Genomic DNA, 16,654 nt, shown 5'->3' with positions numbered 1-16,654 from the left:
ATTTCACCGTTCCGGTACGCGAATGAACCGTGAATTGGAACGGACGAACTGAAATGAGATTCATGGGGTGGAACGCGTTCGTACCGCATTTTGGATCGCAACATACAGTAAGTAGATCGTGGGCTATTGAGCGATTTATGTAACTATGCTCAAACAACTAAAAGGCAACAAACAACCTAATTCCATTAGAAAACATGTCTCCTTGGTGTTTACAAAACATGGTAAAATCAATTAAGTAAAGAATCCACACAAAATTATGATCGATAACATCACCAAATTCTTTAAAGAAAACAAACAATAGGGTCAAGGAAAACAAATAGTTTGAATCAGATCAATTCCTTTGTTTTCCCTTGAAATAGATGGATTTACACTCTATATTTTCAACTTAGTTTTCATGCTAAACAAACACCCTTCGGCTAAGAACCAGTATAATGTTCTATGTTCACAGATACTTCAGTGTGAATATGTGGGTATTCTTCCTTTATTAGCCTCTAACTTGGACAATGTTACATATTAGTTGTTATGGAAATTCTTCTTTTACTAGTATCTAACTTATACAATATTTGGATCTTCTCCTCTTCGAACATATCCAAGTTATCACGCTTTATAGTCTTGTGATAAGTCATTTCAAACATAGATTGCATATTAGAATAATATTTTTTTGAATTGTTCATGATTCACCATCAATAAAAGATATTCATGATTATCATATTCGAAAGTTCTTTCCTTGCAACAACTTGATTAAATGAGAAAGTCTTTAATGTCACTTTTCCTCTTTTGATTAGCTTCTAGGATTTGTTATCGAATGTCATCTTAAGCTCGCTTGTTGCACTTTTTTCAAATGATCACTCAAGTGATTTATCCTATTCTTAAAATTACTTGTTGAGTTTCTTTTTGCAATTATTAAATACGATCTTCTACTCATTTTTGGTCTTTTCTTTTTTAATGATCTCACACTACATATTTTAACTTTGATAAGGTGCTTTCACTTGGCTTATTATTTTCAACAACATTAGGTTAACTTAAGGTAGGAATTATATTTCCTTCAGAACTTGGTGATGGACTTTCTTCGGTTAGTAATTGAGGAGAGACAAATGTAAAAGATGTTAATGAAATAGAATTCTCTCTAAATTGGACATTTTTCTGTATAAATAAGATTAAAACCATCAAAAAGATAATATTCACTAGTCACAATAGTTTCTGTGATGCTAAATGCCCAAATATCAATTCATATAGTAATAAACAAATGAAAACTATGCTAAACAATCATGCTGAAATTAATAAGTTAAGAATTAATTACTCAAAAAAAATGTTATCACTCATCACCATATCTTAATATATATATCAATTCTAAATTGTGATTACAAGCCTTAAAAAGATAACTTATTCACATGGAATGAATACACATTTAATGAATCATGTACTTAACTTGCAGTTCCAACAAACAAAACATCAATGGTGGTATTGAATCTTACAAAATAAATTTTATGGTTATAGTTGTTACTTCGTTTCTTCTGTTTAGTGTATGTATCATATATGGATGTTGTTTCATCTTTTGCTGATGAATTATTTAAATAAGCTTGTGCTTGTGTCACTTATACTATAACGATGGTTCTCTTTAGTTTACCACCTTTGCTACTTCTATTTTACTTCTAAAAAGCGAGAACTAATGTTTGAATAAATTAATAAGAGAAAATGTACGAATATGGTTTTACTTAAAACCATAGGCACAACAATTGTGTTTAAAATAAAAAATGGATATGTATTAATGGAATTATTATAAATCCACCAACTGACTTATTTCTTTCACTATTAATGGAGTCATTTCGTAGTTTATTGAATCTGATTATATATTAGGTTTTTACTAGTTGCAAATTTTTCATCAATTTAATATTTTAAATTAATTTAGAGTATAAATTAAAATATACTAATTTCAATAAACAATAATTAAAGAACCTATTGGTTTGGAATGAAATTAGAATCTAATTAGGGGTTGGATAAATAACATAGTTTTCAATTTTCACACATGCAAAATTAACAGAAAGTAAAAGCAGGGAGAAGAAGTGTTTATCTTAAAGAAAGTTGAGGTTTTTCTACTGTTGAATCTCGAGTGTTGCTGTTGTTCAGTGTTGATTACCTATTAATACCAATTGTAGAGAAACAAAAACTATAATATGATGAAGAAGGGTCAAGATTCAAGATTGTTGATGGATGAGGATGAGTCCAAACATGAAATACTGAATCTTGAGCATGAAATTGTAGAGAATTTGTGATAAAATTAAATTTTAGTTAGGGCTTAATGTTCTAGGCTTCCAGCAACCTTCATTCATCGACGGAGTTGGGAAACTGGAAAACTAAGAAAGATAGAACAACTACTTTTGTGTCCCTAGGCTTTAGAATATCTGGATTGCAGATATATCAAAGCAAGGAATCAGGATTTTGGAAGCCTGCAAGGAAGGATGTCCTGAGTTTTACTACTGACAATGATAGATTAGTTCTGAGGAAGTTTGTTTCATCGAATTCTTCTGTTGGTTCAAATGCGAAATTGGATTGTTGCTCGCAGCGTATATGGCGGTCCTGCAGGGGTTTTGGAGCTGAAAACTGTTGGGAAATAAATGAAAACAAGTAATTTCCCTATAACCAGATTAGTGAGAATGCGAAATAAAAACGGAAAAATAATACATGAAATTGATAACGGAGTTCAGCCAATTTGCCTACGTCTTTGACTGCTGCAAATCTTTTACTAAAGAGAGAAAATTTACAGGTGTTTACAAACACTCAAAACTCACAAGAAAGCTCTCTAGTATTGGGAGAAAGAAATGACTTGGGATGATTTTGAAGCTAAATGGGTTAGGGTATTTATAGTTGAAGCTTAAGGACTAATCTTGTAAATACCCTAAAGCGCAATGACTAATTATATTATTTAACCATTACCATTTTCAACACAATTAGGCAGCCTACCTTTGAATTCTAAGCAGCCCCATTTGAATTCAATTTTAATAGCCACCGACTGCCAATATTTCAACAATATCCCACTTGAAGACTGATTTTAATCTTTCTTCACACCTCGATCAATGCAGTAGAATTTCTAGTCTTGTTATTCTAGCATGCCAACTGAAGTTGAACAAAACTTCAGTTTGTCCGTGGTCAATGTCTTTGTCAACATGTCTGCCGAATTTTGAGCTTCACTAATCTTTTCAAGTTTCAAAATCCCATCTTTCAGAAGAGACCGGATAAAATGATATCGTAATTGTATGTGCTTCGTCCTGAAATGAAAAGACGGATTCTTTGCTAGATGGATAGCACTTTGACTATCGCAATACAATACATTATTTTCTTGTTTCTTGCCTAACTCTTCTAAGAAACTTTGGAGCCAGACCATCTCTTTGTTAGCTTCCGTAACAACGACATATTATGCTTCAGTTGTGGAGAGAGCAACTATCTTCTGTAGTTGAGAAACCCAACTCACTGCAGTACCTCATAGAGTATAGGCATACCTTGTAGTATTTCTTCTGATGTCAACATTTCCGGCTAAGTTAGCATCTACTTAGCCTGTCAGTATCGTATCTCCACCTTTGAAACAAAGTGCTTTATTTTTAGTACCCCATAGATATCTGAGGATCCATTTGACTGTTTCCCAGTGTACCTTGCCCAGATTATTCATGTACCTGCTAACAGCTCCCACTGTATGAGCAATATCTGGTCTAGTACAAACCATGGCATACATCAGATTTCCAATTGCTGAGGCATACGACACCTTCACTATGTGTGCACGTTCTTCCTCCGTCTTTGGTGACTATTATTTGGAGAGTCTAAAATGAACACCTAAAGGTGTACTTACTGGTTTAGAATCTTGCATGTTAAACCTGGAGTGTACTTTGTTGATGTACTCAGCCTGTGATAGTATCAAAGTCCACGAATTTGTGTCTCTCTTGATCCCCATCCTAAGAATCTAATTTGCAGCGCCCAGATCTTTCATTACAAACTGCTTCGACAATTTTTGCTTCAAGTTTACAATCTTTTGCATGTTTGGCCCTGCAACAAGCATGTCATCAACGTACAACAATAAAATAAGGAAGTTGTTGTCGAACTTATTGATGTAGCAACAATGATCTGCTAGGCATCTGGTAAAACCACTGCTACTCATGAAGCTATCGAACTTCTTGTACCACTGTCTAGGACTTGTTTTGAGCCATACAAACTCTTCTTCAACCTGCATACCAGGTTTTTCTTGCCTGCCTCTATGAAGCCTTCTGGATGCCTCATATAGATTTCTTCCTCCAAATCACCATGAAGGAAAGTTGTCTTCACATCTAACTGCTCAAGATGTAGATTCTCTCCAGCTACAATTTTCAACACCAGTCTGATTGTAGACAGTTTCACAACTGGAGAGAAAATTTCATTGTAGTCAATACCTTCTTTTTACTGAAAACCTTTGAAACCCAATCTTGCTTTGTAGCGTTTTCTCCCATCATGCTCTTCTTTAATCTTGTAAATCCACTTGTTATGAAGCGCTTTCTTGCCTGGTGGTAATTCAGCTAATACCCATGTCTGATTTGACATAAGCGAGTCCATCCCATCTTTCATGGAAGACTCCCACTTGAGTGAATCCTCCACCTGCATTGCTTCGTCATAGCACTCTGGTTCACAATTGTCAGTCAGCAACAAGTAGTGCAAAGAAGGCGAATAACGTTGGGTTGGTTTAGGAATTCTAGAGGAGCGTCTTAGTTCTGGTGTGCCTGGTTCTTCTTGAATTGCTTCATGATTGATCTGAACATCATTTCTAGAAATCTCCTCGAACTCAGCAAATTCCTTTGTTTCAGTTTTGGTATTGGAGCTACTTGATTCTATGGTTGACTTGTCTTTGTACATCACATTCTCATTGAAAATGACATCTCTGCTTCTGATAATTTTCTGATTTTCGGTTCCAAAACTGGTAACCGAACTCATCACCACCATAACCAACAAAGACACATTTGTTGGACTTGGCATCAAGTTTACTTCTTTCAGCATAATTTATGTGTACATAAGAAATACAACCAAACACTCTTAAGTGTGAAAGGTTATTTCTTTCTTTCTCTAAACTTCCTCTGGTATTCCACCATCCAAGGGAACTAAGGGCCCACGGTTGATCAGGTAAGCTGCAGTGCTGATAGCTTTAGCCCATAGAAATTTGGGCAAGCCGACATGTATCCTCATACTTCTGGCATGTTCATTCAGAGTTCTGTTCATGCGCTCTACTACGCCATTCTGCTATGGTGTCATAGGGACTGTAGTCTCCATCTTGATCTCATTGTTTGCGCAGAAATCTTTAAATCTATTATTTGTGTACTCTCCTCCATTATCAGACCTTAACCGCTTGACTTTCAAACCAGTCTCATTTTCCACCATGGCCTTCCATTTTCTCAATGTATCAAAGACTTCTGATTTCTTCCTCAAAAAATAAACCCACACCTTTCTTGTAGAATCATCGATGAAGGTGACATAATATAATGAGCCTACAAGAGATGGAACTGGAGATGGTCCCCATACATCAGCATGAACCAACTCTAACTTTTCTACCTTGGGTGTCTTGCCAATCTTTGCAAAACTGACTTTCTTTTTTTGCCAAAGATGCAATCCTCGCATAGTCCGACATCTACACTCTTTATATCCGACAACTTCCCTTTTGAGAAAAGTGTATTCATCCCTTTCTCGCTTATATGGCCAAGCCTTTGGTGCCATAGGTTTGATTTTCCATCAGCATCTGCTACTGCAATGATATTCTGTAAATTTAAGGTTACATAAAGAGTACCAGTCTTCTTACCAAGAGCAATGACGAGTGCTCCTTTGGTAATCTTCCATTCACAGCCTGAAAAGGTTGTACTATATCATTCTCCATCAAGCTGTCCTATAGAAATCAAATTTCTTTTGAGGCCAAGAATATGTCTCACTCCTGTCAGCTTCTAGGTGGTCTGGTTTGGCAACTTTAATCGGACGTCTCATTTTCCGACGATCTTCAAGGTTTCATCATCAGCTAGATGAACCTTCCCAAAATCACAATTGACATAATTCTCCATGATTTCTTGGCATGGGGTGGAGTGGAAAGATGCCCTTGAATCCAAGATCCATGATTCAATCAGACTGTTGACGCTTAGAATCATGACATCACCTGTCTCCTCTGTCATGTTGGTAGATTCTTGTACGCCGATATCTTTCTTCAATGCTCGGCAATCTCTTTTAAAGTGACCCTTCTTGCCACAATTATAACAGGTAAAATATTTCTTTCCTGTTCTTGATTTTCCCTTTCTAGATTTCGATCTACCACAATTTGAATTTCTTTATGAAGTTCTCCCTCTAGACTTCGTGTGCAAGGCTGAGGAGGCTGATGCTTCACCCGATTCTCTCCGTTGAATTTCTTCACTCAATACCAGATTCCAAACATCGTCGAATTTCAATTTGCTCTTTCCTGACGAGCTGTTGAGTGTTGTAACAGTAGCATTCCAACTGTCTGGTAGAGATGATAAAAGAATTAAAGCTTGAACATCATCATCGAATTCAATTTCCATGAAACTCAATTGGTTGTGCTTGTGTTGAGTTCATTTAGGTGTTGAGCCACTGATTCCCCTTTAGCCATCCGCAAATTGAATAATCGCCTCTTTAAGTGAACTTTGTTTGAGGCCGATGACTTCTCATACATACTGGAGAGAGCCGCCATAAGACCCGTCGTGGTCTATTCCTTTGCTATGTTGAAAGCAACATTGTGGGATAACGTCATTCGGATAACTCTGAGGGCTTGTCTGTCGATAAGAGCCCAGTCTTCATTCTTCATGCCCTCTGGTTGCTTTCCTGAGAGAGGTTGATATAGATTTTTCTGGTACAAAAAATCTTCAATCTGCATCTTCCAAAAGCCAAAGTCTGTACCGTCGAACTTTTCAATTTTCACCTTCCCTTTGTCTGCAACCATCGATCCACCTTGTATTAGAACACCTCCGTCGACAAATTCATATTGCCGACAAAATTTTTACTATTCATGAGATTTACTAATCACGTTAATAGTAATGAATAGTAATCTCTCAAAAATTGACAAAATTCACAACCAAAAGATCTGATTACCAGTTGTTGGGAAATAAACGAAAACAAGTAATTTTCCTATAACCAGATTAGTGAGAATGTGAAATAAAAGCGGAAAAATAATATCCGAAATTGATAACGGAGTTAAACTAATTTGCCTATGTCTCCGGACTGCTGCAGATCTTTACTAAAGAGAGAAAATTTACATGTGTTTACAAACACTCAAAACTCACAAGAAAACTCTCTAGTATTGGGAGAAAGAAATGACTTGGGATGATTTGAAGATAAATGGGTTAGGGTATTTATAGTTGAAGCTTAAGGACTAATCTTGTAAATACCCTAAAGTGCAATGACTAATTGTATGATTTAACTATTTCCATTTTCAACACAATTAGGCAGCCTACCTTTGAATTCTAAGCAGCCCCATTTGAATTCAATTTTAACAGTCACCGACTGGCAATATTTCAACAAAAACATGGTTTTAGGATCAAACCATTTATCATTTCAATTCAACTTCACTTCTCATCTTGTTTGATGAGGAATCACTTTTGAAAGAAATGACTCCGTTCGCCGAAGTTAAACTCGTTGATTTCGCTCATGTTGCGGAAGGCGAAGGTGTTATTGATCATAATTTCCTGGGTGGATTATGCTCTTTGCTTAAGTTCATCTCCGAGGTGTTCTCACGTATTTGAAGGAATAAACAATGGAAGCTCGTTTACAAAACCTGTTAATGAAATGGTTGGGTAATAATAAGGGTAAACTGCATCAGATACCACCAAACTTTGGCATTATATTGTTTATATCATTGAACTTTCAATTTTACAAATTATAACACTTGACTTTGATTTTCGTTTTAATTATACCACTGAATCGTTAAATCGTTAATAGTGCGATGGCATGGTTGACGACTGCTGACATGATTGATGGCTGTCGACATAGATAACTCACCAAAACGACATCATTTTGATCCGACTATTAATGATTTAACGGCCTAGTAATATAATTGAAATAAAAAAATCAAAGTTTAGTACTATAATTAGCAAAATTGAAAGTTTAGTGGTATAAACGATACAACACTTAAAGTTTGATGGTATCTGATGTAGTTTATCCAATAATAAGTAATTGAAGAACTGATGTAATTTATGTTTCGTGAGCTTGACAACGCTTCATTGTCGCAGCATATTTATCATTTATCAACAATGCGAGGAGGATAAGGCATATGCTATTGATTTATCAATAATTTACTAGTAATATTATTGTATGATGCATTGCCATCTTATCATATTTGATATTTACAAATTTTATAATTATACTTTTATTGATAATTTTGAATTGAGTCGTGATTTTAAGTTTATAAATAATATTGTTGCTGTAACCTTAAATTTAAAGGTTCGAAAGTTGGAAGTAATTTAGACATTATAAAATAATTATATTTATCAATTACAATTTATAAAAATATAATTAATAATTTCATTTGAAAATGATTTTCAATCTTAGAAATATACGATTTAAGTATTTAGTATTGCGAGTTAACTCACAAAATTGATATAATTTAAACCTATTGATATGAATGAATAAAACTTTATTTGATTTGAAAATTTTGAATTTAAAACTATTTGAATTAATTTAAATTTTGAGTTAGATTTGAATTTGAAATTTTAAAGTTTGAATGAACAAAAATGAAAATTAAAAAGATATTAATTTGATTTCTTTATTCAATGCTATGGCAACACAATGAAGGCGCCTCAACACTATGGTAGTATAAAAGATTATATAAATGTTCTCTGATAAAAAAAAATAATGAAGAACGCGCCTCAATACTGGAGAAATTTAATATTTTAGCATAAGAGAATAATTCTGCGTTCGTGAGTATTAGAAATGCTTTCATATCAAACAATATAATATAAGGAGGTCTGTCAGTTTTAGTGAAGAAAGAAATACTCCTCAAGCTGGTGAGTATAAGTTGTGGAGTCCTAGCTTGGATGTGAGCTCATCAAAGGCGGTTCTTGGAAGTGCCTTAGTGACTACATCAATTAGCTGTTCAAGAGCGGAAACAAAGTTGAGTTTAACTGTCCCATTAGTATCCTTCTCAGAAATGAAATGGCGATCTAGCTCCAAATTGTTTTATCTTATCACGATGCATCGGATTCTTGGCAATACTATTTGCTAATTGGTTGTCACAGCTGAGTTCAAAGTCTGCACTATGATTCAATTTCATTTCCGTCAGCAGTCTTTGTATCCAAATTCCTTCACAAATCACTTGTGCCAAAGCTCGAAACCCAGCCTTTACAATGCTTCTCGACACCACTGTCTATTCTTTACTCCTCCGCGTCACCAAATTAGCCCAAACCTGAGCACAATAACTGCTAGTGGACCTTATGGATGTAAGTTCTCCAAACCAGCTTCATCTGTGATTACCTCCACTTTCCTGCTCGTATTTTTGGTAAAAATCATTCCATGAACAAGTTTCATTTTCAAGTATCGAAACATCTTGATCACTGCCTCTAGATGCTCATCTTTAGGATCATTCATAAATTGACTTACAATACTAACCAAGAACGCAATGTCCAACCTTGTAAGTGATAAATAAATAAGCTTACCTACCAGTCGTTAAAATTATCCCTTGTAAACCAGAAGTCCAGTGTCATCAATTCTAAATATTAAGTTGTGCTCCATAGGTGTCTCCACAGGTTTGCAGCCCATAATACCAGTTTCGGATAACAAATTTAAAACATACTTTCTCTTATTGATCACAATTCCATTACTCGATCTGGCCACTTCCATACCAAGAAATATCTTAAGGAACCAAGGTCCTTAGTTTCAAACTCTTTTGCCAAGAATTCCTTCAACTTTGTAATTCAAAAGAATCATCTCTTGTGACGATTATATCATCCACATAGACTATTAAAATAGCCTTCTTGTTCTCCAAAAATGTTTTAACAAATAGGGTATGGTCAGCTTGACATTGTAGATAGACAAATTTCAAAATGTCCTTAGTGAACCTATCGAACCAAGCACGTAGTGATTGTTTGAGGCCATATAAAGATTTGATGAGTTTACATACTTGACTTGAATTAGAATTCAAACATAAATTAGGCGGTCTCTGTATATACACTTCTTCTTCCAAAGTCCCATTAGGAAAGACATTTTTAATATCAAGTTGACGAAGCGACCAATTTAAATTTGCAGCAAGGGACAACAAGATGCGGAAGGTGTTAAATTTTGCAACCGAAGAAAATGTCTCTTGATAATCAATCCCATATAACTGAGTGAATCCACTTGCCACAAGTCTAGCCTTGAATCGTTCAATGCTCCCATCAGTATTATATTTAACCGTAAATAACGATTTACAACTTACAACCTTTTTCCCCGGAGGTATATCGCTCATAACCAAGTCTTATTTGCCTATAACGGCTTAATCTCCTTTTCAACCGTCTTCTTCCACCTAGGATCTTTCAAGACTCGTCCAAAGATTTAGGAACATATACTGTATCAACTTCGGCAGTAAAGGCCTTAAATGAAGGCATTAACATCCCATAAGCCACATACTTCTATATTGGATGACGAGTACAACTCCTGACACTTTTTCTTTGAGAAATAGGCAAGTCAGATGTATCAGTTAAGGGAGCAATATTATCGTAATTCAAAGATCTCATAACTTCATCATTGTTCAAGGACAATGGAACTGGATTAAGCTTTTGAACAGTCCTAGATTGTATAGTGTCTCGTGTAATAGGTCTTCTTTTCTTCCTTATATAGACACTAAGTTCCCTTGTTTCAGGTTGAGTTGCTGAAGGAAAAGTTTCGGGTATAGGATAAGAAGGGATTGAAGGAAGAGTTTTGGGTATAAAAGAATAAGGGGCTGATATCAGTTATTGTAAAGATGAAGGTGGACTTGATAAAGAAGAAGTACCCAAAACATCAAGAGGTAATTGAATCTTCTGAGGCTAAAATTCATCCCAACTCTCCCCATGAATTTCAGAATATGAGAAAAACGATTGAAACTCATTAAAGGTTACATCTATGGAAATAAAAAATTTACGAGTGACAAGAGAATAACATTTATAGCCTTTTTTAAGGGATGTGTAGCCAAGGAAAATACATTTAATAGATCAAAGATCTAACTTACTTCGAAATTGCTTATGAATGTGAACAAACACAGAGGAACCAAATATTCGAACAAGAATAGTACACGCCATAGGTTTAAAGAAGTGATATTTTTGAAGTAACACATATTTAGGAGTTTGAAATCCCAAAATTCGGTTGGGTAGTCTGTTTATAAGGTACGTGGCAATGAGTAAGGCCTCTCCCCAAAATCTCTTAAGAACATTGGATGAAAACAACAAGGATCGAGCAACCTTTTAAAGGTGTTTTTATCTCTCATCCAACCCATTTTGTTGAGGTCAATCTTTATTTGGCTGCAAAACTGAGTGTTAATCATATGAAAAAATGTTTTAAAGATACTCTTCGTTTTAGGCTTTTCCTTCATTGAATATGTTCAAGTAGTACGAGTATGATCGTCAATAAAAGAAACGAACCATCTAGCCCAGTAACATTTTTACTGTAGAAGGAACCCAAATGCCGATATGAATGAGAGAAAAGGGATGTGATGGTTTCTATGAAGATGGAGGATAAGATTTTCTTTTATGTTTAGCAAGTTGACACATATCAAAATTAAAAGAAGTTTGTGTATTATTGAGAAACAATTTTTGAAGAAAACAAAGTTCAAATGACCTAGGCGAAAATACCATAACATGATCTCATTAGAGTTCAAACTCGATAAATGGGAAGAGAAACAAACAGAAGAGAATGTGCAGCCTCATCAGACTTGTCTTTGAGGAAGAGATTGACCTTCAAGGAAGAGAATGTGCAACCTCATAAGAGATTGCAATGAAGTTGACGGACATATAAACATTTGGAGCACAAGATCATTAGTAATTAAAATTGATCTAGTTCCCTCTACTACTTTTAAGGAGCCATCAACAGTCTTTACATATCATTGGACGGATGGTTATGTGAGCTTAATGAACTAATTCTTATTCACTGTCATATGATTAGTGGCACCCAAATCAACTACCCAAGAAAACAGAGTAGTATTGGAAAGAAAGGAAAAACTACCAAACCGAGTTTGGACGTAGGAGCCTGTTTAACGGGAGACATAGTTTGTCAAATCAATGTTTCTAGTTCATCAAACTACTGTTGATTGAAATTGGGTGAAGATTCAGATGTTGCAATGTTGATTGAAATATACTTCTATGGCTGCAGTCGTTGAGGTTTCCAATCAGCAGGCCTGCCATGGAGTTTCCAACAATTCTCCTTTAGATGACCCACTCGTTAACAGTGTTCACGCCACGGCTTACCAGGTCTGGGTTTTCTAGGAGGAGTAGTATGTTTTAAGAGAGCATGTGAATCGAGCGGTGTAGGTTCTATCAACATCAATACCCTTCGACTTTCTTCTCTGCGAACCTCAGAAAACACCTCACTAACAGAAGGAAGTGATTTGGTGCTGAGAATCCGACCATTAACAACATCCAATAAGCCATTCAAAATTGAAAAATTCATTTTTGGTTGACTAAATTTTTGTAAAGGGCCTCATTAGTCACACAGTTCCAAGCATTAGTTTCATACAAATTTATTTTTGTAAAGGGCCTCAGAAAACACTCTGATCGTCTTGCTTGAGATCAAATGCTTTTCTCTCTCAATTCCAAATAACTTCAAAATATTATCCACGCTTGAATAAGTTTCCTTGAAAGCACACCAGATTTCATATGTTGTTTCATAAAGTAAAAAATTATACCCAATCCCATGAGACATGGTGTTGACTAACCATGACATTACTAGACTGTTTTCTTGAAGCCATTTTTCATAACCTGGATCGGTTCTACAAGTTTAGCAACCCCTCTTATTATGTATCCAAGTTTACCTCTGCCCGTAATGTGCATCTTGACTGATTGGGACCAATGAAGGTAGTTATGGCCAATCAGTTTCTGGACTGTGACAGAGGTGGAAGATTCTGCAAGACCATCAGTACTGGGATTGCTTCTGTTGGGGAAAACAGGTTATTTCCCACACGAACGTAGTTTTAAAATTGACCTAAAATGTCAAGATTAAAACTACCAAATGTTGCACAACGGATAAATCTATCAAACTATTGAATATTGAAACACAATGGAAAAGAACCGAATAAAAAACAATAAATGAGAGAACACATCAAATTTACGAGGTTCGACAAGAATATCGTCTACTCCTCGGGCACCACACTGGATGATAACTTCACTATATCGCCAATATTACAACAAATGGAATTCTTTAGAATTCCCAAAGTGGGAGAATGAAGAATACAAGAGGAAGAGAGAACTTGTTTTTGGGTTGATTTCTAATGGAAATACTTAGGCCTATTTATAGTTGAGTTTCAAGAACAATATGTTCAAAGTTTGGCCACCTACCAAAGAATTTTCCAATGTGTACAAGTTAGCCACCAAATATGAAATTCACATGTTCAAAGTTTGGCCACCGACCAAGATGAAATTTCTAATAAGTTGGCCACCAACCAAGATGAAATTTCCAACTTGCCAACTTAATTTCTAGACAAATCTAACAGCTTCTACTGCCATAATTATTTTTCGAGGAAGAGGAAGGAGACATCGATTAAGAGTAGGAACGATAATCCTAGACTGATACCATGTGAGTTTTAGAGAAGAAAGAAATCTTTCTAATTTTTATTTCACTTGAATAAAAAAGTATAATAACTCCTGATTTATAGAACTCTAGAGAATAATCCTAAGTAAAGTAAAACTCTCTACAAAACTAATTTAGAGATAAGACTAAGAATTTGAATTTCTAACTAATAGATATTTCGAAATTTATAATCTAAAAGGTTTGCTTTGTACCTAGGTGGGAAGCTGTCTAAAGAGCCATCAGGGAGGTTACTCCTTTAACTATAGATTATATGATGATAATAGGAGTTACCTATAGTCGAAGGACAATGTTGTGGGAGCTTTTCCTTCCATTATGGGCTTGGCATCAAATTTCAAGATGTGATTCTTTACATGCTCTATGGAGCTCCTTTATCTTCTTTTCAAAGCTACCAATGGAGTTATGGCAACATCCTAGAACTAATGTTCCCTAATAGCAAGATTTGTAGCTTTTTGACTGATATGCATATCCCATATGTTAACCTTCAGCGTTTGGCCATTCTTCAGGTTGATCTCTCCATGTTGAGTGGTTAGTTTGTTCTTCTTCTCTTGGTCCAAATACCACACAATCCAGTCAAGTTGTGTGGGAGTCATGTTGGGGTAAGCCAGAAGGATGTGTTTTTGTTCCCCTTAACTTTATCTTCCCCTCACCATATGCTCTTGTGGCATTGGAAGTTTAGTTGGTCCTGTTGCTGCAACTGCATTTGGGCTGCCCCAGGTGCTTGAGGCTACGAATACAAGTTCAACAGCTCGATCTGTAATCGTTAGCCATAAAGAACCAAGTACATCGAGAGAAATTCTAGGAAGAAGATGAGAGGTCATGTCAATTATGTTTCTCTTTGGGATGCATCTCTCGTGTAACACCTTATATCTGGCCATGAAGAATGACCTGAGTATTATGAATGTCACATCAAACTCTAAAACGATTCAAACACGTACAAATTCCTAAATATGCATACTAAGAGACAAACAAGGAAAATGAACAAATAATCATACTTATACAAGCAACGAATATAACATACATCATACATAGTTAATTATAATCTAATTATGCCTTCATATTAACTTAATTAATATATTATACATACAAGGGTAAAATAGTCAATTCATTGCACATACAAGTAATTAGCACAAATCTCCACAATTAATTAAATTATGAAAATTTATCGGGTATGAATTAATCATGTTTCAAATTTCAACAAAATAAAAATCATTCGGGCCTTCAATTGCATAACATACATATGGGGGATAAAACATGAACATTTCAAAATATACATTTTAACCAAAAAAATACAAAATTGAAGGGCTCATTATGTAATTGGTGTTATTAAAGGGCGACAGAACAAATCTCATACAAATTCTAAAACCAAGTTTTAATTAAGAAACCGAATTCTAGACCAACTTGAATTCATTTCAAAGCTTAGTGATCATCATAGGACTTAAGGAACATATCAGGTCTTTAATGAATTCAATTTTCCCTTTTTATCATTTAAACCTTAAGAGATCAATTGTTTTTCACTGGAAATCGATCCTACAGATTCTAGTAGCCAAAGTTCATCAGGAGATCGATCCTTTTGAGGAAGGATAAATCTTTTGCCTGAAAGGATCAATCATTTCTTGAAGGATAAGGATCGGTCTATTTTCCAAAAAACCCAAAAAAATGAAAAATGCATGAACATGATATCAAATGATCATGCAATTGATCTTAGTGTCTATAAACATGCTTGAACACACTTGATACAATACTTAGTACATATTAAAACACACATGTTACATGCTTCATAATATCAATTACACAAATCAACATACTTGTGGAATCAAAAGTCAATAATTACATAAAAAGTCAACTGTGCATAACTTACCTATTCACTTTGTATATTATAGGTCATTTCACACTTCCTATAGATCTAACATATTATGTACCAGATGTAGAATGATCAATACACTCAATTAAGGGACAATTCACATTTTGGTCACATCCTACATATTTGAATAACATACAACTGAACTTCAGTACACTTCCATTTGACATTTTAATCATTATCCAACATTCATCATAGGCCATATAAGTACCAGCAAAGTATTATTAGTGATGTAAGCTTAAATATATATTCAAATACTGATTCACACCATATGGATTTAAATCTAGTACTTTTTTTATGTCCTTCAAAATTAAAATTTTTATTATAATTTATTTATTTATCCAAGTGAATTATCGAAAGATTTTTGTTTATCCCACGTTCTGAGTTTAGGATTATTGTAAAGGAGAAAGGAAGAGTTATTGCAGAGGAAGAAAGGATTGAAAAACTAAAGTTTAGTCTAATTATTTGATGCATTATTTTGAATTAATTTAATTGATAGAATGTATACGTTTTTGGACTGAAATTATTATTATTAAGACACATAATCATTTATGTTATTTTTTTAAATATTAGATGACCAAAATAAAAACTAAAACGAAACTTTTTGATATGATTTTAAAAGAAAAAAAACATAAATAAATGTATGACGAGATAAATATTTTACCCATAAATAAATTTTACAAGAGTATCAACAAAAATTCTTTTATTAAAAATAATTTATTTATAAAATTGAAAATGAGTTATTTGGCATAAAATAATAATGATATACACTCTTGTAATTGGCCTTTAATTTTGTTAGTTCAATTGTATCTAAGTAATATATAGCTTACAACCCATTAAGTGATTTTAATGATAAAAAGAGAATGTTATTCTTTTTTTAAGTTCCAAATTTGAGTAGTTGAGTCTGCAAAGTGTATGCGTTCATTATCAATTAGTTAAAAAATTGTGAACATATGCTATCTTGTAATCACCTTAAACAAAAAAATAGCCTTGTAACCTTGTTTTGAACGATTTGAAAATTATAAATTCAAGTCTAAACTGAGT

At 34.4% G+C, this 16,654-nt stretch overlaps 1 pseudogene; it reads left to right on the top strand.

The window, feature by feature from the left end:
• The first annotated feature begins 2,177 nt into the window (after nucleotides 1-2,177).
• On the top strand, nucleotides 2,178-8,175 carry LOC120189920 (annotated as a pseudogene).
• Nucleotides 8,176-16,654: the final 8,479 nt, after the last annotated feature.

The sequence above is a fragment of the Hibiscus syriacus genome, unplaced genomic scaffold, assembly GCF_006381635.1.
Source record: "Hibiscus syriacus cultivar Baekdansim isolate YM2019G1 unplaced genomic scaffold, ASM638163v2 tig00116961_pilon, whole genome shotgun sequence".
NCBI classification, from domain to species: Eukaryota; Viridiplantae; Streptophyta; class Magnoliopsida; order Malvales; family Malvaceae; genus Hibiscus; species Hibiscus syriacus.
Note: the sequence above shows the minus strand (reverse complement) of the source record. Positions and strands in the feature narration are given on the sequence as shown.